Source organism: Narcine bancroftii, chromosome 2, assembly GCF_036971445.1.
Source record: "Narcine bancroftii isolate sNarBan1 chromosome 2, sNarBan1.hap1, whole genome shotgun sequence".
NCBI classification, from domain to species: Eukaryota; Metazoa; Chordata; class Chondrichthyes; order Torpediniformes; family Narcinidae; genus Narcine; species Narcine bancroftii.
The window spans coordinates 47,645,676-47,673,028 of NC_091470.1; the positions used below are offsets into that span (position 1 = coordinate 47,645,676).

General features: G+C 42.8%; 1 protein-coding gene and 1 long non-coding RNA gene across 2 annotated transcripts in view; both read right to left on the reverse strand.

Moving 5' to 3' along the window:
- LOC138752866 (uncharacterized) overlaps positions 1-27,353 on the reverse strand; it is a 71,733-nt gene that overhangs the window by 35,747 nt on the left and 8,633 nt on the right. The window lies entirely within an intron of this gene.
- LOC138753500 (uncharacterized) lies at positions 16,201-20,832 on the reverse strand. Its single transcript, XR_011351208.1, has 3 exons — positions 20,438-20,832; positions 17,421-17,512; positions 16,201-16,679 (listed from the first exon to the last, which is right to left on the reverse strand). It is a non-coding gene; the product is annotated as an uncharacterized lncRNA (long non-coding RNA).

Consider the following 27,353-nt stretch of genomic DNA (forward strand, 5'->3'; position numbering starts at 1 on the left):
ACTGGCACAGAAGGATTAGCGGGCAGCTCATGTTGTTGTTTAAAAAAAGTCACCAAAGGTAACCTTAGAAATTATAGGCCGGTGAGCCAAACGTCAGTAGTAGGTAAATTATTGGAAGGTGTTTTAAGAGCTTTTGGCATCTTGGCCTTCATAAATCAAAGTATTGAGTATAGTAGCTGAGATGTTATGGTAAAGGTGTATAAGACTTTGTTGAGGCCAAATTAGGAGTACTGCGTGCAGTTTTGGTTACCTAACTACATGAAAGATATCAATAAGATAGAAAGAGTGCAGAGAAGATTTATTAGGATGTCACCCAAACTTCAGGAACAGTTATAGGGAAAGGTTAAACAAGTGAGGACTTTATTCCCTGGAAAGTAGACAAATGAGGGGAGATTTGTTAGAGATATTTAAAATTAGGAGAAGATAGGCAGAATAAATTTCTTTTTCCACTGAGGGTAGGCAAGATACAAACCAGAGGAAGTGGGTTAAGGGTGAAAGTCGAAAGGTTTGGTGGGGGGAAAAAATACAAGAGAGAACTTTGCAGAGTGATGGGAGGGTGGAACGAGCTGCCAGCTGAAGTGGTGAATGCAGGCTCAATTTTAATATTTAAAAAGAATTTGGACATGGATGGGAGAGGTATTGAGGGCAAGTCAGTGGGACGAGGCTAGAAAATGGTTCAGCACAAATTAGAAGGGCCAAAGGAGCCTGCTTCTGTGCTGTATTGTTCTATGGTCTTATTTCAGTTAACCATTGCCTTAGTTTTAAAATACAGTAAAAGTCCTAATGCCTGGACTGATCAGGGATTGGGTCCGTCTGGATTTTTGGATTCTCGGGCAGCATGTTTAAAATTCAAATTTAAGGATAATAGAGATGAACAGTTAAATGTTGACAGTTTATGAATGAAAGATTTTTTCCATATAAAATACAAAGTACAAAAAAAAATTATTTGTTCATTTCCACGATTTCTGTGCATCTATGGTGCTTACACAAAAGCCTGCTAAATTTAAAAAGTTTGAGACGTCTGGATTCTCAGGTGGTCTGTATTTCTGGCATCTGGAATTTTGGACTTTTAATGTACTACCCAAATGTTTTGAAATCATTCAATGGCTTCCGAATATACTGCAATTACACTGAAATGCTGGAGAAATCCAGCTTTGCATCCTTCAGTTAGCCTCATCCTTGTAATATTTCACTGAATTTAATTGATATTCACTGATAATTGTGTTTCCAAGGTACAGTGCTTTGGAATTTTTTAAACTTTCTGCCTTGCTACATCCCTTTTATCTTTGAAGATATTTGACCAAGGTTTTTGTCAAGCACACGAATCTATCATTATATCGGTACTAACCATTGTCTGGATTTTTATGTACCGTATATTTTGGCATACAAGTTGACCGGCAGATAGGACAATTCTACCTTTTTTTAAGCCTCATTTTAATGGTCTTATGTTCTATTCAGCGTACAAGTTGACCCCCATTTTTGGGCTGTCCGGGCCTCCCAGGAACAACCTAAAAAAATTATTAAAACACCCTAATCGCAAGTAACAAAGTTATAAATTAAGTAAGTTTTTAAAAAACCCTCTGCCTACCAGGCAGCAGCAGCAACAATCCACGGAGCTGGAGCAGCGACATCGTGTTACCAGCAGGAGCAGGAACCTCGGCCTACCAGGCAGAAGCAGCTATGGCGGCGCCCATCGGTGGGTAGGTGTCGGGGACCAGCAGTGCCAGCAGAGGGGAGGTGCTTCCTGCATCGACTTGTATGTCGAATCAATGTCAATCTGGTTTTTTTGATAAATTTAAGGTCTCAAAAGTATATCCAGCAAACAAGTTGACCTCTTCCTTTTTGAGAAATTATTAAGAGTTTCACAACTAGACTTATACACTGAAATATACGCTACTGATTGTTACAAAATAATTATGTCAATTGCTTGGCCTGATTTCCACAACCATCTCATACACTGTACTGAAAACAAAACTTTGGTCTAAAATCTCCATGATTAACAACCTGGTAGATGACCTACTTATTTTAATAATCCTATAGCATCCATCTTCTTCACTTAAAGTTACTGCACCACATCAGTATGCAGCTGAAAATATACAATGACCTGCTCAAAACAGTAAAACTGTTAGCAATATTAAAAGCTTTAAAGCTTGTAAATTATTTAACCCTTGGTCATAGAAACTTTGCAATATCTGAAAAAATATATTTCATTAAAGTTTCGTGAAGGATACAGACACAATTAAAATTAGTAGGAATACAAATAGCAAATGATGTTCGAATGTTTAGCTGCTTTTGATATCCAGTAACATCTAAATGATCATCTAACAAAAGCATTAACGCGATTTGATACAAAACAATGTTTAAGTATCATTCTTCAATTATATTGATATTTTTCATTGCATCTCAACTATTCACTTCTACATGATAAAATTGTATGCAAAGGAGTATCAGAGAGTTTTGTGTGTGCATTTGCCAGTAATTTCATCTTGCCTTCATCCCTGTAACAGTTCTGATCCTTGATCTTCTGGCCATTATTATGAAAGTCTCATTTCACAATACACTACAGTCGGTCATTTTATAAAGCAGGAAACCGATCACATACTTACTGAGAATACACGCACAAGCAGGAGCGATAATTCTGAATATTTTTTCCTCCTTTTAACCTCAAACACAGAGTGTGCTTTTAATATTCCTTCACTATTCTAATAATTCAGCACTTCAGCTGAACTTCGACTTCATTGATCACTTATTGCTAACTAATTTTACCAAGTCATCAGGAAAAACTTAAAGCATCACCACCCGAGTGCTGCTACAAATACCCCCATCCCCACACCCATCCAGTGACCCTTCTAGTTGGAGTGTCTTTGTTTTGCGCAAATCTGAAATCAGCGCAATTACTTAATGTACTGCCGTTAGTATTATCCAAAAACTTCCGAATTCTGAAGTGTCTGGTCCCAAGGGCTTCAGATAAAAGATACTGTATCTGTCTACTGTTATAAATATGAAGCACTTGATGGAAACATATCACAAACTAAACAGGACTCAGCTTTATCCATCACCTTTCATAAACTTGCCTTTTTTCCCTACGAGGGCATCATACTAGCGATTGTTCAAATTAATGAGCAGTTTGGTTTGCAATAACGTTGCACCCACTCACATCTGCTTATGCACAACTTTGTGCACACAAGAGTTCATACACGCTTTACCTTTGAAATTTAGTACAGCTACATTTTTTGAAAACAAAAAATAATGTTAGTGGCTTAAAATGATGATTTCTCCCCAAAAAATTTAAAAATAGACAAAGATTAATTCTGCTGTGAATTAATTAATATTTATTAAAATTTTGTTGGTTCAAATCAGTCACTGAATATGAAAAGTTGTGTATCAGGACTCAACAGTGCAGTAGCAAAGAGTAGGCATTTGTCAGAATGACTCCCACACATTATATACACTTAGAATAGGAACAGGAACCACTTCTTGCCGACTGCAGCTTGACAAAAGAAACGAGCCAATGGCAGATGACAACAGCCACATCAAAAGATGCATTGGAGTAGGCTGCACTTTACTTCAGGCCAAGCCAATCACCAGTCATCTGCCTCATTAGGACTATTTTACCATTAAAGGAGAGCTACAAGCTGAAAGACATTGCTATCACATTAGTAGATGAAACAGCTGCCCTAATTATGACTCAAATACACATGTCCCCACATTAGTCACCATTTTAAAATTCTTTTGTAGTTGGGGGAAAAAACTAAATTACATGTTATGACTCAACCACACATACTTTATAGCAGGCAGCACAATATCTTAATTTGGCATCACCAAAGTCACTATGTTAAACATTATCTACAGATGAAATACATAAATGTGCTGGAGAAACTCAGTGGGTCACACAGTAAGTTAAAGATAACTCACACTTTGGCCCTGAGCACTTCATCAGGAGCAAGAAAAAACAGGTAGTCTTTTATTTGATATTAAAAGTGTCCCTGTTGTTGGATCGTGTACCTGACATTGCCAATACTACTTCAAAAGTGGTCATCCACATTTACCTCTTCTACCTGATTTAAAAAAAAACAATTCTAAAGCTAATCTAAAAGCACTTTCTAGCACACTCGCCTCACTCTTGAATCACTTCGGACTTGATCATCTCCTGTCTAATCTTTTTTTCTTCTTTGGCTTGGCTTCGCGGACGAAGATTTATGGAGGGGGTAAAAGTCCACGTCAGCTGCAGGCTCGTTTGTGGCTGACAAGTCCGATGCGGGACAGGCAGACACGGTTGCAGCGGCTGCAGGGGAAAATTGGCTGGTTGGGGTTGGGTGTTGGGTTTTTCCTCCTTTGCCTTTTGTCAGTGAGGTGGGCTCTGCGGTCTTCTTCAAAGGAGGTTGCTGCCCGCCAAACTGTGAGGCGCCAAGATGCACGGTTTGAGGCGATATCAGCCCAATGGCGGTGGTCAATGTGGCAGGCACCAAGAGATTTCTTTAGGCAGTCCTTGTACCTTTTCTTTGGTGCACCTCAGTCACGGTGGCCAGTGGAGAGCTCGCCATATAACATGATCTTGGGAAGGCGATGGTCCTCCATTCTGGAGATGTGACCCACCCAGCGCAGCTGGATCTTCAGCAGCGTGGACTCGATGCTGTCGACCTCTGCCATCTCGAGTACTTCGACGTTAGGGATGAAAGCGCTCCAATGGATGTTGAGGATGGAGCGGAGACAACGCTGGTGGAAGCGTTCTAGGAGCCGTAGGTGATGCCGGTAGAGGACCCATGATTCGGAGCTGAACAGGAGTGTGGGTATGACAACGGCTCTGTCTACGCTTATCTTTGTGAGGTTTTTCAGTTGGTTGTTTTTCCAGACTCTTTTGTGTAGTCTTCCAAAGGCGCTATTTGCCTTGGCGAGTCTGTTGTCTATCTCATTGTCGATCCTTGCATCTGATGAAATGGTGCAGCCTAAAAGATTTTTGGTAAAATTCCTGATCATGATCTGCATGGTAATACTGCTCTCTTTCAGGGGTCCTATACAGATCATCTTCTACTGGCTGCTAGTCATAGTCAGGAAGAGCAGAAAGCTGGCAGGGGTATAGAAAGCTAAACAGGAAATTGGTAGCTTCAGAAGCAACATGGACCTTTTAAAAAAGATATGTGCATTTTGCAGAATCTGTGAGATCCATCCTTAATTCCCCCAAAGCATTGGTGTGAAAGAATCAAGGTGAATGTCAGAGGTTTTCCATCCTTAAAAGGTGTTCTCAAAGCAAGGAGAGTTAGTAGGAATGGTGACATCTCCAGAAAATTATGCGGAATCCTGGTGCAATCGACATGGCTGGATGCTGAAGTGATCCAAGTTAAGAGCCAGCAAGTACCAGTCTTTGCCTCAATCCTCCAAGATCATCTTCTGGAGTCCACTCCTTGAAGAAAGATGTGGCTTCTTCATGCTAGTGGATCTCCTTCCACTAGGTTCACACAGAGGTAACTCAGCAGTAGCTTTAAGGAAGAGGCTAATTCAGTAGCATCCTTAAGCCTTGATATATGGAAGGATTTGCAGATCCTCAGATCCCAGGCTACAAGATTTGAAAACAATAAATGAGAGACTCCTAGAACATCCAAATGAAAATAAGCAGGATACTGACTACCCTTCAACTCTGACTGACACAGCTTACCTGCATCTTCAAGACAAATCCAACTCCTAGAAGATCAACCTAGTCCTGCAGTAGATATGCATCTTTATGCATCTAGCTGGCAACTAATCAGAATCTATGATGACCAGTATCATCATCTCACCTACAAGCAGGAAAAAAAGGGAAAATAGAAAATAAATTGACAATGCACCTTACTGCTCAACTTATCCAATGACAATGCAAACCAAGGCAAGTGAACTCTGGCCCAGTGTCACCTGACCAGGCATGGGCCTCACACAAAATGATTTCTGACAGCTTTGTACCAAAGAAATTTTTATGATCATCTATATATGGGGAGGGAACTTTGGGCAACGTGAAAAAGAACTTTTCTAGTCACCTTGTACCAAGCCTTTGAAAGAACATCAAACAGGAATAGGAGAGATGTGCTCTCCAAATTGGGAATGGGTATCCTCAATTGTAAATGACTGCACTACACAGATATCTGTACCTCAGTTCTAATCAATGGGTGAGAAACAGAGAGCTTATAATCAAATTTAGCACAAGGCAAGATTGTCCTCTCTCCTTTATTTTGTGTCTATAAAGTTTTTACCAAATCCATTAGAAAAAATGTACAAAGGTGCCAATCCCAGATGACAAGCATCAAGGTCAAAGCTTCCTTGTACATGGACAATGTTGCAACTTACTGCTCAGATCCACTGTCAAACCACGGGATGTTAAGTATCTATTCCATCGTCCTCTTTCGTAGATACTTTTTGTCTAAAAAAATCCAAAGACCTTTTCGTTTAAGGCTAACTTGTGCACTATAGTCACAAAAAATTTGATTGACAGATTTTAAGATTTGACAAAAAAAACATTTTTCCCCTCCTCTTCAGGTAGCAACTTGGTAACGCAAATCCAGAAACTCAAGACAACTACAAAAAGGAAAAAGACATTGTAGTGCAACAAGATTTCAGAATGTTGTTACCAGAATTAAAAGTTGCCTTTACAAATGAGGGCCATTATGCAACCTGTAGATTGAGCAAGAATGTAGGATTAAACTAGTCACTTCATAAAGTAATGGAATAGATAGCAGACTCTTGCATTATAATTGTCTATAATTCTGAAGTAGTGTACCAACATTTGAGAATACATATTTAGATCTATTATACCTTGCCTGATCACACCAAATCTGTACACCATCATAACTGGTCTAATGTGGGACAGGTACTGAAATAAAGGCAGATCACACTTTGCACAGAAGTGCATGGTTGAGGCTAACCTCAAATATCTGAATCTTTGACTGTACTCAGTGGTGTGTTCAGGATATGGTAACCTAGTGTCATCTATTCATGGTCAGGTTGTAAATTTATAGACAGCAGGACAATTGTCCGAGCAGAAAGCCCTACAAAAGGTACTGGTCACAGTCCATTACATCACATGTAAAACTCTTTCCACCATCAAGAAAACCTACACGGAACACTGCTGTCAGAGAGCAGTAGCAACCATCAAGGATCCACACCACCCAGGTCATGCTTTGTTCTCGCAGCTGCCATCAGGAAAGAGGTATAGGCCCCTCCATAATCAGAAACCTAGACAAACTCAATAAGAGAATCATTTTAGGACTCTTGTATTATATATAATTTATTGAATATTTATTTTCTGTATTGCACAGTTTATTGGCACTGCCTTCTTGTTTACATTTCTCTCTTTTGTACATGCATCTTTTCTTGAGTACAATTTTTATTTTGCACTACCAAAAAGTAGAAATTCTGCCTGCCCCACAGGGAAAAAAAAATCTCAGGGTTGTATTTAATCTGACAATTGATCTAAACTTGGATGTGAGAGTAGAACTGAGGGACATAAAGCTACTTTTCTGAATCTTGAAGTTAAAACAGATGAGGAGGAACTGGTTTTCTCAGAGAGCAGTAAATCTGTGGAATTCTCTAGGAAGCATTTGCAGCTGCCTCATTAAATATTTCAGACACACTGCAGAGGAGAGAAAATACTGGTTACAGAGAAAAGATGGGTAAGTGGCACAGAGTCCACAGCCAGATCAACTATGATTTTGATGAATAGCAGAGCAGGCTCAATAGCCCAGATGGCCCATTCCTGCTCCGACTTCTTGAGTTAAAAGATTCAGAAGGAGAGATGTATAAAATGTTTGTGAATTTATTTACGTACATTTAAATGAGCTTTGTAAACTACTTTAATTTGTAATTTCAACCATGTATTTTTAGAAATATGTTTGTAGCTGAACATTATGGAAAATAAATAATGGGATCAGATTGTGAAAGTTCTAATGATGGGTTTTAAGTTTCTCATTATATCAATGTATGCATTATAGATAAGATATTAGTCAGCAAACAATCTTCACCTCTTCCGCATTTCCTCATGGCAAAAACGAATGACATCGAGTCCACGCTGCTGAAGATCCAGCTGCGCTGGGTGGGTCACGTCTCCAGAATGGAGGACCATCGCCTTCCCAAGATTGTGTTATTTGGCGAGCACTCCACTGGCCACCGTGACAGAGGTGCACCAAAGAAGAGGTACAAGGACTGCCTAAAGAAAGCTCTTGGTGCCTGCCACATTGACCACCGCCAGTGGGCTGATATCGCCTCAAACCGTGCATCTTGGCGCCTCACAGTTCGGCGGGCAGCAACCTCCTTTGAAGAAGACTGCAGAGCCCACCTCACTGACAAAGGACAAAGGAGGAAAAACCCAACACCCAACCCCAACCAACCAATTTTCCCCTGCAACCGTGTCTGCCTGTCCCGCATCAGACTTGTCAGCCACAATCGAGCCTGCAGCTGACGTGGACTTTTACCCGCTCCATAAATCTTCGTCCGCGAAGCCAAGCCAAAGAAGAAAGAGGGGAAAAGAATGACTTACCAGCCAACAAGTTTGTCCCAGCTCACATAGGGATCTCATTCCCCACTCAATTCCCCACAGATTAGAGACAATTAACCTACAAACCCACACACCTTTAGGATGTGAGAGCGAGAACAGAGAAATGCTTTTGATGCAATCCCACATTGTAAGTTGGTCCAGGACAAGAGATCAGAGGCACATTGGTAAACTAGATCCAAATTTGGTTTGGTGATAGGTGGTGGAGCGTTGTGGTAGAAGAGTGCTTTTTAGAGAGACGGGGAGTGAGTGAGAGAGCGACAAGTGATGTCTATTTGTCTACCACTGAAATAGATTTAAGGAGACAGCTGCAATTCAATTAAATGTTGCAGCAGAGATTGGTGTCAGTAACATTGGTGTTTGCAATAGATAGCCATCTTTTTCCCAGGCCAGAGGATCTAGAATTGGACAACACAGGTTTAAGGTAAGAGGAAAGATAGTTAAGAGATCTGAGGGGCAGGTTTTTCCAGACACATGCAATGAGCTGTCACAGGTGGAGAGAGATACAACATTTAAAAGGCATTTGGATAGAGTGGAGCGGCCCGTGCATGGAGACACAATGGTCGACATACATGGCGACCGACCACACGGACCTGGGGTTGACACCGGCTGTCAACCCAGGTGACCTACGCACGGTGGGAAGACTGGGATCTCTGGCGGGAATGGCAGCCATCCAGAGGTCAGCACTCTGATGACGTGGGGTCCTGATGTCAGCGCGCCAGGGGCCCATATAAGCAAAGCTGCCAGTGCAATAAATTAGTCTTCAATTCAGACTCTTAGCGTGTGTGTCTTCCTTCCATACTCGTCGTAGCACGTATGCTACATTGGTGACCCCAACAAGTCCAACCAGAAGTTGGACCCGAAGATGACAAGAGAAGCCAGCAAACATCCATGCGGTCTCGCTCAGGCATCAGATGTTCTGGGTATCGCAGTCGTCAATGTGGTTCAAGCAGGCAGAGGCTCAATTTGGGGTCATGATATTGCGGCAATTAGTGAGACCTGGCTACAGGAGGGGCAAACTGGCAACTTAATATTCCAGGATACATTTGTTTTAGATGTGATAGATCAGGGGGTAAAAAAAGGGGAGTTGCTCTGCTTGTTAAGGAGGACATTACTGCCGTGAGGTGGCAGGATGATCTGGAGGGATCGTCCAGTGAGGCTGTTTGGGTGGAATTGAGGGGTGAAGGAGGCATGAGGGTGCTAATAGGGGTGTATTACAGACCGCCAAATGGGCCAAGAGAATTAGAGGAACAAATTTGTAGGGAGATAACGTGTATGTGTGAGAATCATAAGGTAGTGATCATGGGAGAATTTAACTTCCCTCACATTGATTGGGATACCCACACAGTTAGAGGGCTGGATGGGCTAGAGTTCGTTAAATGTGTTCAAGATTGTTTTCTAAATCAATTAGTAGAAGAACCGACTCTGGACGGTGTAATACTGGATCTCCTGTTAGGGAACGAGCTAGGTCAGGTATCGGACATTAATGTTGGAGAACAAATTGGGTCTAGTGATCATAACTCTGTTAGTTTTCGGTTAGTTTTAGGGAAGAGCAAAGAGGGGCCTAAAGTTGAGGTTCTGGATTGGAGAAGAGCAAATTTCGAAGGAATAAGAAGGGATTTGGGGAGTATTGAGTGGGACAGGATATTTTCAGGTAAAGATGTAAATGACAAATGGAGGATATTCAAAAAAGAAATTTTGAGGGTACAAAGCAGATATGTCCCAGTGAGGATCAAAGGAAAGGCTGGAAGTCGTAGGGAGGCTTGGTTTTCGAAGAATATTGGAAATTTGGTTAGGAGAAAAAGGGAGGTGTACAAGAGGTATAAAGAGCAGGGAGCTGAGAATTTGAAGGAGGACTACAAGGAGTGTAGAAGGAATCTTAAGAAAGAAATTAGAAAGGCCAACAAAAGGCACGAAGAGGCTTTGGCAGACAGAGTAAAAATAAATCCAAAAGGTTTCTATAGGTACATTAAAAGTAAAAGATTAGTGAGGGATAAAATTGGACCCCTTGTAGATAGCGAGGGTAGGCTGAGTGAGAAGTCAGAGGAAATGGGGGAAATTTTGAATGATTTCTTTGCCTCGGTATTCACTAGGGAAAAAAATATTGAACCAGTTGAAGTAAAGAAAAATAGTGGGGAGGTCATGAAGCATACAAGGATAACCGAGGAGGTAGTGATGGCTGTGTTGAAAAAGATAAAGGTGGATAAATCTCCGGGACCGGACAAAATATTCCCAAGGACACTCAGGGAGGCTTGTGGACAGATAGTGGGGCCATTAACAGAGATATTTAGGATGTCACTGGCCACGGGGGTAGTGCCAAAGGATTGGAGGGTTGCGCATCTGGTTCCACTGTTTAAGAAAGGGTCCAAATGTAAACCTGGGAATTATAGGCCCGTGAGTCTGACGTCTGTGGTGGGCAAGTTGATGGAAAGTGTTCTGAGGGATGGTATTTTGGAGGTACAGGGATTGATAGGGAGTAATCAGCATGGTTTTGTCAGGGGTAGATCATGCTTGACAAACCTGATTGAGTTTTTCGAGGGGGTTACAAAAAAGGTTGATGACGGGAAAGCTGTGGATGTTGTCTATTTAGACTTTAGTAAAGCTTTTGACAAAGTTCCCCACAAGAGGTTAGGAAAAAAGGTGGAGGCATTAGGTATAAATGAGGAGGTAGTGAAATGGATTCAGAAATGGTTGGATGGGAGGTGTCAGAGAGTAGTGGTAGAAAATTGTTTGTCCAATTGGAGGCCGAGCTTTTGACAAAGTTCCCCACAAGAGGTTAGGAAAAAAGGTGGAGGCATTAGGTATAAATAAGGAGGTAGTGAAATGGATTCAGAAATGGTTGGATGGGAGGTGTCAGAGAGTAGTGGTAGAAAATTGTTTGTCCGATTGGAGACCGGTGACTAGTGGAGTTCCTCAGGGATCGGTCCTGGGTCCACTATCATTTGTTATATATATTAACGATCTGGAAGTAGGGGTGGAGAGTTGCGTAAGCAAGTTTGTGGATGATACAAAGATTGGTGGTGTTCTGGACAGTGAGGAAGATTACTGTAGATTAAAAGGTGATTTAGTAAGGCTGGAGGTGTGGGCTGAGAAATGGCTGATGGAATTTAATACAGATAAATGAGGTGTTACATTTTGGAAAGGCAAATCAAAATAGGTCATATGCATTAAATGGTAGGCTATAGAGATGTGCAGAGCAACAAAGGGATTTAGGAGTGATGGTAAATAGTACCCTCAAGCCTGATACTCAGGTAGATGGTGTGGTGAAGAAGGCATTTGGAATGTTGGCCTTCATAAATTGGAGTATTGAATTCAAGAGTAGGGAGGTTATGATGAAATTGTACAAGGCATTGGTGAGGCCAAATTTGGAGTACTGTGTACAGTTTTGGTCACCAAATTATAGGAAAGATATAAACAAATTAGAGAGAGTGCAGAGAAGGTTCACGAGAATGTTGACAGGATTTCAAGGTTTGAGTTACAGGGAAAGGTTGTGTAGACTAGGGCTTTTTTCTCTGGAGCGTAGAAGATTGAGGGGGACTTGATAGAGGTGTTTAAGATTTTAAAAGAGACAGACAAAGTAAATGTGGATAGGCTTTTTCAATTAAGAGTGGGGGAGATTCAAACTAGAGGGCATGGTTTAAGGTTGAAGGGGGAGAATTATAAGGGGAACATGAGGGGAAATTTCTTTATGCAAAGGGTGGTAGGGATGTGGAATGAGCTTCCGGCAGACGTGGTTGAGGCGGGATCATTGGTTACATTTAAGGATAGACTGGATAGTTACATGGAGAGGAGAGGACTGGAGGGGTATGGACCAGGTGCTGGTCAGTGGGACTTGGAGGGTGGGGATTTGTTACGGCATGGACTAGTAGGGCCGAACTGGCCTGTTCTATGCTGTAAGTGGTTATATAGTTCAGCTTCGCCATATCACCGCTGAGGTCATACACTACTTCTACATTGCGAGCGCCATCGATCAGGGCCCAGCAGCAAGGGCTGTAGATTTCCTACGGCAGCCTCCGGGGCAAGGCAAATACACAGCCCTCAAAGAGCTACTAACCAGCACTTTCATGCTTTCTCAGCGCTGTCCAACTGCTGCATATGGACAGATTGGGGGACAGGACCCCATCTGCCCTAATGAGCAAATTTGGGCTGACCATCAAACCTGCAAAGTGCCAGTTTGAACTGGATACCATCGACTTCCTAGGCACAGGATTAACAGGCATGGAACCACACCCCTCCCCAAAAAGGGTGAGGTGGTCCAGCACTTCGCTAAGCCACGCACAGTAAAAGTACTGCAGGAATTCACTGGTATGATAAACTTTTACCGCAGTTTAATTCTGGCAGCGGCATGCATCAAGTTGATGACCAGCAAGCCAAAAGACATTGCTTGGGATGAGGAATGCTCCAAGGCATTCGAGAGTGCCAAAGATGCCCTGGCCAATGCCATCCTCCTGGTCCACCCCAGTCCAGAGGCATCTACCATTCTAACTGTTGATGTCTCCAGCACAGTGGTAGGGAGAGTGCTAGAACTCATTGAGGGACAGTGGCAACCCCTGGCTTTCCTCAGCAGGCACCTCCACCCCCAAGAAATTAAATACAGCATTTTCAACAGGGAGCTGTTAACACTGTACCTGGCAGTAAGACACTTCTGTTGGTTTTCCGGCAATTCAGGGTGTTCACTGACTACAAGCCACTGACTTTTGCCTTCCATAAGGTATCAGACCAGAGGTCTGCCCAACAGCAGAGACACTTGTCCAAATTTACCACAGACGTTCAACATATCACAGGGGGAAAAACAACATGGTAGCCGACGTTCTGTCACGCCCCGTGATTGAGTTGATACACACCCTGTCCCAAGGGGTTGATTACGTGGTCCTCACCAAAGCACAGCAGCAAGACCCTGAGATCCCCACTTACAGGACAACCATCTCCGATCTAAGGGTGGAAGAAGTTCCGGTCGTAGATAACCTGGCACTGCTGTGTGACATTTCTACCAGCTTACGCCCCACCATCATCCCAGCTGCATGGAGACGCCAGGTTTGAGGCCATCCACATCACTGTTAAAATAATGGTCAATAGTGGTCTGGCATGGCCTCCGTCAATAGATCAGCCAGAGGTCCAAGACCTGCACAAACTTTCAGTCCTCTAAAGTGCAGGTTCACACCAGAGACCCCCCCCCCAACAGACTTTTGAGCTGGAGTGGCACAGATTCAGCCACATACACATCGACTTAGTGGGGCCATTACCAGTTTGCCGTAGGGCAAGATACTTCAACCATGGTGGACTGCTCCTCGATGTGGTCCCGCTGGCTGATATCACCTCGAACAGGAGGGCACAATTCACCTTTGGTCTCTGGGTGGCGCTGGCTAACTTTCTGGGGATGCAGCTCCACCATACCAAGGCGTATGACTCACAGGCAAACAGGTTGGTGGAGCGCTTCCACAAAGCACCTCAAGGCAGTCTTGATGGCCCACCTCAAGGATCCCAACTGGGTGGACAAACTGCCTTGGGTTCTGTTGCGAATTTGTACTGTGCCGAAGGAGGACCTCAATGCCTTGACGGTGGAGATGGTCTACGGAGCACCTTTAATCATCCCTGGGGAGTTCCTGGCCCACAACAGACACCCGGAAGACTCCGTGGTGACCCGCATGAACCTGCGGCAAACTCCCACTGCACAGCCAACCCTGGCATAGTGTCTTGAAGGACCTAAAGACTTGCCAGTACATGTTCGTGAGGAGTGGTGCACACAGAACACTATTGCAACAAATTTACGAGGGGCCCTACAAGGTCATTAGAGACAACAGTTCCACCTTTGAACTCAACATCGGCAGTTAAGGAGGAAACCTGAAACCAGCATATCTGGACTGTGACAAACCATTCTCCACTCCACCCCTGCTACGCAGGCCAGTGAAGGCTACGGACAATGGTCCAGTCGCTGGTTCTTTGGGGGGGGGGGGGGGTCGTCCCCCATGTAGTGACCCGCACATGGAGACACAAACTGGCCCACAAAATGACCAACAAACGCGGTAACCGAATGGACTTAGGGGAATGACACAGGCCATCATCCCAGGTGACCTCTGCACGGTGGGAAGATGGGGAACTCAGGCCAACCTGAGGTCAGTGCTCTGATGACGTGGGCCCTGACGTCAGCATCAGGAAACCATACAGGTTGAGCTCCCAGTGCAATAAATCAGTCTTTGATTTCAAGTGTGTGTGCGCATGTGCATCTTCCTTCCATACTTGCCGAAGTGAGTAAGCTACAAGAGTAATTGGATAGGAAAGGTATGGAATGGTATACATTTAATAAATAGGCATCAAAATTGGCATAATCAAGGTAGACAATTAGGAACCATTTCTAAGTAAATGTGCACACTCGACTCCAGAAGCTAAGATTGAATACATATAATTGGAACTGTAAGGCAGCAGCTCTTCTAGGTATGCCACTGTGCTGCCAAAGAATCCTTGATAGCATGTACAGGATTAATGAGTAAAAATACAATATTGCAGATGCTGGAATCAAGCAAACAAAGAGAAGTCAGAGGAACTCAGCAAGTCAGGCAGGATCTGAGGTATAAATGATCAGTCAACTAAAGTCTTGATGAAGGGTCTCCACCAAAAATATTGACTGTTTCTACCCACGAATAGGATCAATGCAAACTGCCTGCATTCAGAGAGAAAATTTGAATATTACGATCAGTGAAACATTTGGCCCACTTTCTTCTCTGCCTATTCTATCCCAGTACCTGATGAACGTTCATCATCATAAAGCAATGTAGGCACATTGTTTTAACTCTATAGATATTTAAGTTTAACTAAAATTATTATGTTGTTTATGTTAGGATTAGCCAAACTTAAAACAATAGCCAATCACCTTTACTCTGCTCGCTGCAATTGCAATGACCATCCATGCCCTTCTCCCACATCAACATGTCTGTCCATGGCCTCATGCACTGCCAAACCAACCCTGTCCACAACACGCTAGGAGCAAAAATCACCAAACCCCCATGTAACTCACTTCTGTACTCAAATCTATTTACAAAAGTCCAAAATATCATTTACCTTCTCAGCTGCACCAGCATACAAACTTTATCCGACTCATGTTCAAGGACACTTTGAACTTCTTTCACCATTTCAAAAATACTCAGCATATTAGTTATTTTGAACTGAAATGGACTTCATGGTTAACATGCCTGCACTGTCCCTGCATTTGTGTGGTTTCCCTCCTCTCCCCCCCCCCCCCCACCCAGGTGCTCTGGTTCCCACCCTTCAAAATGTATGCGAGTTGTACGTTAATTTGTGTATTTGGGTGACATGGGCTCATGGCCAGAAGGGCCTGTTACCGTATTTATATCCAATTTAAAATTCCACATTTTTTCCGGTTGTTCACCCATCTTGTCTATAACCCCTTGAAATATTTTTTATATTCTCTCACAATCCCACTTAGTTCTTTGACATCAGCAGACTTTGAATATTTGGTCCACTCAGCAACATTGTCCATTTAGATTGTGAATAGTTAGAACCCAGTGACTGACTTTTTAAATCCTACTCTTACTTTCCACAAGTTAATGAACTCTGCATCCATAATAATGGGCCAGTTATTGTTGACATCGTTAATTAAATGTCAAGACTGATACCTGGTCAACTAACTCAAAATTAGGTGAAAAATTAAATTGAATTTCCTCAGAACATTGCATATCAAATTGTCAAGTTTATTGTCATTTGATTGTACAAGTATAACTTGAAGAAATCGTGTTCTCCAGTCCTAGGTGCAAATCATGCAGACACACAACCAGTCATAACACACATACAAGTATTTTATCTATTCTTCTTTCTTCTTTTCTTTGGCTTGGCTTCGTGGGCGAAGATTTATGGAGGGGCATGTCCACGTCTGCTGCAGGCTCGTTTGTGGCTGACAAGTCCGATGCGGGACAGGCAGACACGGTTGCAGCGGTTGCAGGGGAAAATTGGTTGGTTGGGGTTGTGTTTTTCCTCCTTTGTCTTTTGTCAGTGAGGTGGGCTCTGCGGTCTTTTTCAAAGGAGGTTGCTGCCCGCCGAACTGTGAGGCGCCAAGATGCACAGTTGGAGGCGATAAATAAGGTTTTGTACAAATGATAGCCTTGGATGTTTAGTGTGAGCAGTCCGTTTGGTCGTTCAGAAGTCTCACCACCTGTTGGAAGAAGACATTCTTCAGCCTGGTGGTGCTGGTTTTGTTACTCCTGTATCTCTTTCGCGACAGGAGCACCAGAAAGATACTGTGCACAATGGAAGGGGTTTTAAATGATTTTGCACCCCCCTTCAGACAATGATCCCGGTAGTGGGGTGGGGGAGGGGAAAGAAGATGGGAGACTCCAGTGATCCTCTCTGCCACTTTTATGATTCTGTGGATTGACCTGACCCATTTCTCTGCAGCAACCGTACCACACGGTTCCTGCACAACACCCTCGCTAGAGCTCCTATAAAAGGTTTACATACTGATGGCCAATAGCATTGCCCTCTTCATTCTTCTAAGGGAGTGCAATCACTGTTGCACCTTCCTGACAAGAGATGCTGAGTGTCCATGAAAGGTCACTAGTTAAGTGAACTCCATGAAACCTGGAGCTCTCCACTCTCTCTAATACAGAGTTGTTGATGTGTTGTGGAGGGTGATTGTTCCTAATCCTCCTTAAGTCCACAATCATCTTCCTCCACATTGCGACTCAGGTTGTTACTCTCGGGCCATTTCACAAGACTGATCGTTGTTGCTGATGAGGCCGACTACAATTGTGTCATCTGCAAACTTGATGACACTGTTGTAGCTGAATCTAGCAATGCAGGTGTTGGTCAGTAGCGTGAACAGGATTAGGCTGAGCACACAGTCCTAAGGTGCTCCAGTGTTCAACTTGAAGGTGTACGATATGCTGCTACTGACCTGGACAGACTGTGTCTTTCTGTTAGGAAGCCCAGGATCCAATTACAGAGAGGGATGTTGAGTCCCAGCAAGGACAGCTTCTCCATTAGCCTCTGGGGAATAATGACATTAAACACCAAGCTAGTCAATGAACAGTAGCCTGACGTATGAGACGACATTCTCCGGGTGGGCTAGGGCGGAGTGAAGTGAGAAGGCGATGGCAAATGCTGCATTTTGAAGAGCAGGCATTACATTGGTGAATGAAAATCTGGGACACTGGCAGCCATGCTTTCAGATAGCTATGTATTAACATTTCCTCAAACTTCTTAGACTTTCCATCCTCTGAGGTATATTAAAAAAGTATTTGATCAAGATTTTGGTCAACAATTGCAATTTAAAAAAAAATGTTGAGTCATTTTCTGACAATATACCCATGAGGCATGTTGCCACATTAAAAGCAATAAATAAATAAATATTTGGTCTCTTTTTATATGCTACATGATCTTCAGACACTCAAGAGCATTGTGCCCCTTAATTCACTGCCTCAGAATCCTAAATATCATGTCATATTTTCATGTCAAACAAAGATAATTCCAAGCAGGAGATAATCTTACAAATAACTACTTCACATGCTTACAAATTCAAAAATAAATTTAAAAAATGGCTGTTTCAGTCACAAAAACTGACGAGTCCCAATCTTGACAAAATGCTCATAGCAGTGTGGAAACAAGCTGTTGAAAAGACTGCTGAAATACACGGGCTGAAAACAACACCTCTACAATGTCTTGATATTAGCAACAGTATTCTAAAAAAAATCTGTTCCAAATTTACAGCTTTGTAACATTTTTGACAGTGAGGTATCCAACTCCAAGGTCAAGTAATCTTTATTTATCGTTCATATAATGCTCGCACAGTAAAGACAAAATAGCATTTCTCCAGGTCCATGGAGCATATTTACATAAATACAAGTTAGAATAGTTAAACACATTAAGACATGTTGCTTTTGTGCATTTTGTCACTGAATTCACTTGAATATTATTGGAGCAACATGCAAATCAAAAGGTGCCAGTAATATTCCAGCAGTATCTATGAGAAAGACAATGTTTAAAGCCAACCTTCCGTCAGAACGCATTTCTGCAAAAGTTACAAAATATTCCAAGCACTTTCAGTTTTTATTTTCAATTTTCAACATGCGTGTATGAAGAAAAGCAGCATTTGGTCTTAAAATAAAATCACATCCTAAAGTTATCACATTATCCCCAATGTAATTACCAGGATGTTACCTGGACTGGAAAAATAAGGGAAGGCGAGCAGAGCTGGGACTTTTCTCTTTGGAGCATAGAAGGAAGAGAGGAGAGGAGACTTAGAGGTCTCCAAGGTTATGAGAGGCATAGATAGGGTAGACAGCCAGCACGGGTTTCCCTCGCTTCACTTTGTATACAAAGTGGAGGGAAGTTTAGGGGAGACGTCAGGCACAAATGTTTTTTTTTTGTGGGTGCCTGGAATGCCTTGCTAGGGATGGTGGTGGAGGCTAAAACATTAGGGGGCATTTAAGAGATTCTTAAGACAGGCATGTGGATGGAGAAAAAGAGGATTACAAGATAGGGAGGGTTTAGTACTTTTATTTTAAAAAAAGGAATACATGTGTCCGCACAACATTGAGGGCCGAAGGGCCTGTACTATGATGTAGTACTGTACTACATTCTATAAATCATTGTAATGAAAACCACTAATGTAACAAGTTTTCCTATACAAATAATATTGTGTCATTTCCAGATTCCCCCTTCCTACTTTCTGAACACATTCTAGTTCTTTGTTGAACCAATGTCCTTTTACATTTTAGAGGCCTGGTTACCCAAGTCAGTTTCCACCCCACATAGAATTTATCATCATTGAATTAATGTTCAGCCAAGTTCAGTGAGATGCTTCTTTCATTAGCATGAGCCACCAAATGATCTGTCACCGGCTCCAGGTCATAGCTTCAAACTCCATCTTATGCATTCTCTTAAGAGCAATACAGTAGAGGCTCTAAACATTTTGTACATCAAGCCTTCCTTCTCTTTGCTCCCTATGATATTATTGGTTGTCCTTTGGTTTGAAAAAGACACATTGTGCAATTCATCTGTGAAAACAAAGGTGACTTTGCAGTCCCAGTCTGGAAGCGCAAAGTCTAGCACTCGGAGGGCACTGGATGTCCGTTGTTGTAATAACGATGCCATTCAGAGCCTTTCACCAGTTTTTGGCAGTGCCTGGCTTTGAAACTGGTGTAGGCTTCATCACACAGGGCTCACCAAAGGGACCTTCCTATGACACAACTGATATCACAAAGAGCAAAAAGTTCTTGTATTGCTCTGGCTGAACTCAATTTACTGGAAGTTAAACCAACATCATTTTGAGATCTTATTGGACTACCCAATCATTGTCTTTATGGATGATCATGTCATCCTGAAGATTCATCCAAATACCTTCATTGAAAATAAAGGTTCATCATCAGCCTGGAAAATCACAGATACGATTCCATCTCTTTCCAGTCCTTTAATATTCCCTACTTGTTCCTGAATTGTGCAAACACAAAATGCCTGTTTTTATTCGGGCAGTAAAAAGTGGGTTTTGTCAATGCGTGGTCCTTACCAAGCAGAACACCTGTTCTTCACAAACACTTGGAAGTCGAATGGGCACCAAAAGGGAAGAAACAAACTGTGCAATCAAACATTATTCAGTATCAATTGTATTTTTTTTTAAACATTCGCGTTGTAATGGAACAACTTCAGGTGAGTAGACGACTATTAAAACTGCATTCAAAACATTCCATAGTTTTGAGAAACTACATAGTATACAAGATTTTACAATTTAGCTATCTCAGTCAAGTCCAGGGTCAACCATTAGGGTGCTGGAGCCTCGGCAGGAGGTCACGATGATTCAGGGGCTTGGGCAATGTTAGAAATGGGACGTTTATTGCATAAGGAGGCTTTTCCATAACCATTTTAACCACAATATCGCAAAATAAACCAAATGTCCGACACGGTTCCAACACCTACCTTTATAGAAGGGACTTTTTGCAACTTCCTTCTGTCGACTAATGAGGGACACAGCAGAGTAAAAGCTTCATTGGAAATGTTCCTGGAACTGCAGTCTCTCCGAGCCGTTTTCGCCCCGAAGACCTACATTGTCGGTCGCTTCTAGAGTCGCTACATCTCCCCAAGAAAGAGCTCGGCCGCTGCCAGCCTCTTCGCTCGCTCGAAAGCGACTCTCCAGCCCTGAGCGTCGACACGACGCGAAGCTCCTCGGTGATTGACCGTTCGTCAGGTGCGCGCTCCCTCATTGGAGGAAAACATCATTCCGGCCACCGAGGGGGATTTGTTATTGGTTCATAACTTGTCTCGGTGGTTCGCGCCCGCCCCTCATCCTGACCAATGGGGGCATCACCTCTCTGTGCGAGCGAGAGAGAGAGTGTGGGGGGCGGGTGTCACTCGCTATGCTACATAGGGTGGGGGTCCCGCCCCCGCCCAGCAAGCGGAAGCGTGGGATGTACTTTTAACCCGTGAAAGAGCGATTAATTGTGTGTCTGTGACAGAGATATGGCGTTAAAAATACGTCTCCGCTTTAATTTCACGTGGTGCCATTCCGATGAATGTATAGTCCTCCAATTCCCGTTGGACAATTATTAAACACTGAAATGGAATAGTCAAATCCCCAGCAGCCAGGAGTGATGAAGGGGCAGCTTTCACGAGAGCTGAGGTGCGATGTTCCTCTTGGAACAATCACGAGTGAATCTTCCACATCTATTCCCGTTTTGTGAACGATTCCAAGAATGTAATTCTTCGCAAATTATTGCTGTGCAAAACATTGCCTTAATTAACCTGCCCTTCGCCTCTTGCTCACGTTCATTTTGCGGTGAGGCTTTTTTGAAACCCTTCTTATCGTATATTTGGTAACATGAAGGCACTGGATGTCCGTTGTTGTAATAACGATGCCACCAGTTTTTGGCAGTGCCTGGCTTTGAAACTGGTGACTGCGTTTTCTCAATACCCTGATGTATTTTGTGAGTGCGGTGCCAACAAGAACGAGCTTCTGCCTTGGAGAGGCGGCAGCTCTTGGACACCTCCGCAAAACTATCCGAGATGACAACCCCACCAACAAAGACCGGAGCGCCGGCTTCACAGATGTCACCAAATCAGCCACAGGCTCCAAACGGATAATGCCCCAACTCGCACTTCCCGCTTCTAACACCTCCCCAACAGAGCTGTCCAGGTCGCCCCCTTGTTTTTGCCCCACTGAACTTATCTCCTCATGTTCTATCTTGTTTTCCTTTGTCCACTCCCATCCCATCCATATTTAAATCGCGTCGCATTCTAATTTCATTTAAAGATACAGTCTTCGGCCCACGAGCCTTCGCCACGCAATTGCATCCCTGTACCAATTAACCTGCCAAACCCGTATGTCTTTGGAACTTGGGAGGAAACCAGGGCACTCGGAAGAAACCCACGCGATCGCGGGGAGAATGTACAAACTCCTTATCGAGCAAAAGGTCACTGGCGCTGTACTAGCGCTGTGCTAACTGCTGCACAAACTGTACTACCTCAAAGATGATGAACAATCATTACCTAAGTTGATGGAAGGAGAAGGAAAGAAAAGAATGGACTCAGTCGAATTTCTGGTGTTTTTTTTTGTTGAGTGACAACATTGTCTGACTGGTTTAATGTATCCTAGATTGTATACCTTAAATGGATGGGGGGGGGGGGGGGGGGGGGGGAGAAAATGTCACTGTATATGTGTGAAAAGGAAAAAGTGTGTATCATGGCTAATGTGATTTATGGTGTGAAAAATAAAAATTTTTAAAAAAAGATGATGAATTTGCATTTTACTGTCATATCTATAAGTGCAATGTAGAGATGCACTGAAATTCGTGCTTGCTTCAGCCATTCCGATGCGTAAAATAAGAATAATCTATAAGTATAAATTAACACAACTTGCCATGAGAAAAAAATGAGGGCAGATAGATAAGTATACCCAAAGGCAATAATGTAAAAATATGTGCTTTATTAGAACTATGGTGGTCTCTTATGATTAAGTGAAGCTCAAGAGCCTTATACCTTGAGGTGCTGGACTTCAGGCTTCTGTCAAAGTGAAAAAGATCCTTTATGATTTTAATAACCTGAACTATTTTGACAAATTCTAATTACCTAGCTCCCATTGTCTCATCTTCACAATAGATGTCCAGTGGCTTTATTTTCCTCCATTCCCGATCAGGAGAGTCTTAAAGCCCTTGGCTTCTTTCTGGAACAAAGATCCAACCAGTTGCCCTCAGCGACACTTTCATCTACCTGGCTGAACTTGTTCATACTCTGAACAACTTTTATTTTGACTTCCTACGAAGCAAAGGCATTAATCAGTTACAGGCATAGTCAGTCATAGGCATTTGCTGACCAACTTCCCAATGTATATTCAACATCTCACACCGACAGGGCATGGTACCCACTTGTTTCAAACAGCGTCAATCATATCAGTGCAAAAGAAGAATGTAGTAACCTGCTTTAATGACGATTGACCAGTGATGAAGTGTTTTGAAAGGCTGATGTTGAAGTACATCAGCTCCTGTCTGAGCAGTGACATGGGTCTGTTCCAATTCACCTATCATAGCAACAGGCCTGTGATGGATGCCATCTCACTAGCTCTACGAAAATGACAGTTTGGCATTTGATATCATTAATCCCTCAAAACTGATCCACAAACTCAACAACCCACTATGTGATTGGATCCTGGATTTCCTCACCTCCAGACCACAATCAGTGAGGATTGGTAAGAACATCTCCTGCACAATCTCCATCAGTACAAGAGCACCACAGGGCAACATTCGTAGTCAGCTGCTCTACTCATTTTTCACCTATGACTGTGTGGCTCAGTATAATAACACCATCTACAAATTTGCCAATGATAGCATGGTAGTGGTTGGTATTAAAAAAAGGTGATGAATCAACATACCAGAGGGAGATTGAAAACTTGGCTGAATGGTGCATCAACAACCTTACACTCAATGTTACTAAAACCAAAGAGCAGATTGTTAACTTCAGGAATGGAAAGCCAAAGGTATACGATCCAGTGACCATTGGGGGATCAGAGATGGAGAAGGTGAGCAAATTTAAGTTGTTGGGAGTCACTATCACAGAGAACCTTTCTGAACCCAACACCCTACTGGCATTGTTAAAAAAGCACGTCAGTGCCTCGACTTCCTCAGGAGTTTGCGGAGGTTTAGTATGACATTAGAAACCTTGGCCTATTTCTAGATGTGTGGTGGAAATTTGCTGCATCATTGTTTGGTATGGGGACAACATTACCCCTGAGCAAAAAGCCCTGCAAAAGGATGTGGACACAGCCCAGGATATCACAGGCAAAACCCCACTATTGAGAACATCTACTGGGAACATTGGTGTCAGAGAGCAGCAGCAATCATCAAGGATCCACACCACCCAGCAGATGCTCTGTTCTCGCTGTGACCTTAAGTGGTATAGGGGCTACAAGACTTGCATCACCAGCTCCAGGAATAGACTCCTCAACAATAAATTCACTCAATCAGGGACTCATTTAAAGACTTTTACTTTTGCAAATTATTGTTTTTTTTTTAAATTCTCCCTTTGGACACTGCTGAGGAGGATGCCCTATCTGGACCAGGCAGCAATAAGACCAATAGCACCGTGGTTGGCTCTGAGCCTCAGAAGGATGAAGTCAAGAAGAGCTAGGGCACTAAATATTCAAGAGAACAGATAGTGTGTTGCCTCCCAGTGCTCGGGACCAGGATGTTTCTGACCTGGTGCAGAATATTCTTTTTTTAAATTTTTTTAATTTTTCACACTATAAACCATACTGACTAAAATACATAGACATTTTTTCTCTTGAATATATAGTGTAATTTTCTCCCCTTTTTCCCCCTCCCTCTCCCCCCCTTCCCATTTATTCAAAGTTCAATCTATAAGATATATTAAAAGTAAAAGACAAAAATTTCTTGTTTATTTTTATTAAGTGGTGCAGAATATTCTTAAGGGGGAAGTGTGCCAGATGTCAAAGGGTATCAGGGTAGGGAAGTAAGTGCAGTTAATATTTCAAGGAAGAGGTGCTCAGAAAGCTGAATAGTCTAAGGGTGGATAGGTCTCCTGGACTAGATAAATTGCACCCTTGGGTTCTGAAAGAAGTAAAGTTAGAGATAATGGAGGTGTTGGTAATGAACTTTTTTAGGAATCAATAAATTCTGGTATGATCCCAGAGGAATGGAAAATCACAAATGTCACTCCATTATTCAAGGAGGGAGGGAGGCAGCAGAAAGCCTGACATCGGTGGTTGGGAATATGTTGGAGTCAATTGTCAAGATGAAGTTACGGAATACTTGGAGGCATGTGACAAGCCAAATTCAGCATGGTTTCCTTAAGGGAAGATCTTGCTTGACATACCTGTTGGAATTCTTTGAAGAGCAGACAAGCAGGCTAAATAAAGGAGATGCAGTGGGTGTTGTGTATTTGAATTTTCAGGCCTTTGACAAGGTGCTGCACATGAGACTACTTAACAAGAGTCCATGGCTTTACAGGAAACATACTCGCATGAGCACATTGATTGACAAGAGAGTCAGAATACAGGGATCATATTCTGGTTGGTTGCCAGTTGCTAGTGGTGTTCACAGGAGCTGCTTCTTTTTATGTTGTATATTAATTATTTGGATTATGGAATGAATGGCTTTGTGACCATTTGCAGATGATACGAAGGTAGATGAAAGAGCAGGTAACGTTGAGGAAATAGTGAGGCTGCAGAAGGACAGATTATGAGAATGGGCAGAGAAGTGACAAATGAAATACAATGTTGGAAAGTGTATGGTCATGCAATATGATAGAAAAAATAAACAGGCGCACTATTTTTTAAATGGGGAGAAAATTGAAAATACCCGGATGCAAAGGAACCTGGGAATGCTCACACAGGATATCCTGAGGGTAAACTTGCATGTTTAGACAGTGGTAAAGAAAGCAAATGCAATGCTGGTATTTATTTTAATAGGAATAGAATATAGGAGAATAGATGGGACGTTAAAGCTTTATAAGGCACTGGTGAGACCTCACAGAGTATTATGAGCAGTTTTGGGCTCCTCATTTAAGAAAATGTGCTGACATTTCAGAGGAGGTTCACAAGGATGATTTCAGGAATGATAGGGTTATCATCTAAGGAGCATTTGACAGCTCTGGCCTGACTTGCTGGAATTTAGGAGAATGAGGAAGGATCTCATTGAAACATTTTCTAATGTTGAGAGACATGGAGAGAGTGGATGTTGAGAAGTAGTTTCTTGAAACAAGAGGGCATCTGCTTAGAACAGATCAGCGGAATTTTTCAATCCAAATTTTACTGTCCGAACACTTGTAAATGTCAAGTCAAAAGCAATAGCATATCCTCATTTTTAAACAATTTTGATTATAAATCACGATCCATATTATTGCTTGCCCCATGCTATTTGCAGTTCAGATGCATCATCTCACTGTGGACAATAACAGTCTGAAGGGCATAACTTTAGGATTGAAGGGCATCTGCTTAGAACAGAGATGCAGAGGAATTTTTGGAGCCAGATGGTGGTAAATCTGTGGAATTTGTGTGAAACATGAAAGTCTGCAGATGCTGTTATTGTAGTAAAAATACACAGAAATACTGGAGGAACTCAGCCGGTCTCGCAATCTCCATAAGGGGTAAAGATATATTACCAACATTTCAAGCCTGATCTCTTCCTCAAGGAATAAGAACAGGAAAGCATAATAAAGACTGAAGTCTGGCCAGGGAGTAGCCCAAACCAACAAAAGATGTTAATTGGATATGATAGGAGAAGAGGTGAGAATTGATTTTGGCTCTGTGAAACGAGACAGAGGAAAAGGGAAGAGAGACAGACAGAGTAAGGGGAATGGTAAAGGAGGAAGAGGGAGCTTATTGGAAGTTGGAAAAGTCAATGTTAATGCCATCTGGTTGAAGGGTGCCCAAATGGAAGATGAGGTATTGTTACTCCCATTTGTGGGTGGTCTCAGTCTGGGAGTGCACGAAACCATGGACAGACATGTCAGCAAGGGAATGGGACAGGGAAGAAAAATGGGTGTCTACTGGGAGATCCACAGTATTACGGGAGACAAAGTGATCTTCCATTCTGCGCCCAGCCTCTCCAACAAAGAGACGACAACGGGAGCAGCCGATAACCCCTGTAGATTCACAAGTGAAATGTGGCACTCAGAAAGACTGTTTGGGGTCCCCAAATGGTGGTCAGGGAGGACATGTGGGTGCAAGTGGAGCAGCTGCTGTGGACAGGTGTAGGAACTAAGGGAATGATTGGTGGGGAGGGAGGAGTGAACAAGGAAACGGTCCCTGCAGAAGAACGAGAGAGGTATACAAGTGTTGGAAATGGAGGATATGTTGGATGTGGAAGCTGATGGGTTAGTAAGTGAGGACAAAGGGAATCCTGTCCTTGTTGCACTTGGGGGTGGAGGGGTGCCAGGGCAGATGTGTGGGTAATGGAGGAAAAGTGAGGCCTGAATTGATGGTGGTAGAGAGAATGCCATGTGAAGGAAGACATCTCTGATGAACTGCCATGGAAATCCTCGAACAGAGCAGATGGAGGAATTGAGAGAATGGAATAGAATTCTTGCAGGGGACAGGGTGTAAAGAGGTGTAGTTGAGGTAGCTGTGGGAGTTGGTGGGTTTGTAGAAGATGACTATCAAGGGTTTGTCTCCCAAGATGGAGACAGACAGATCAAGGAAAGGTAGAGTGTTGCTCCAGATGAACCAAATGAATTTGAGGTCAGGATGGAAGTTGGCAGCAAAGTGAATGAAGTTGACAAGCTCATCAGGCACTTGAAGTAGCACCAAAATAGTTGTTGATGTAGCGGAGGAAAAGTTGAAGGGCCTTGCCTGTGTAGGCTTGTAGCATGCATCATTCCATGTAGC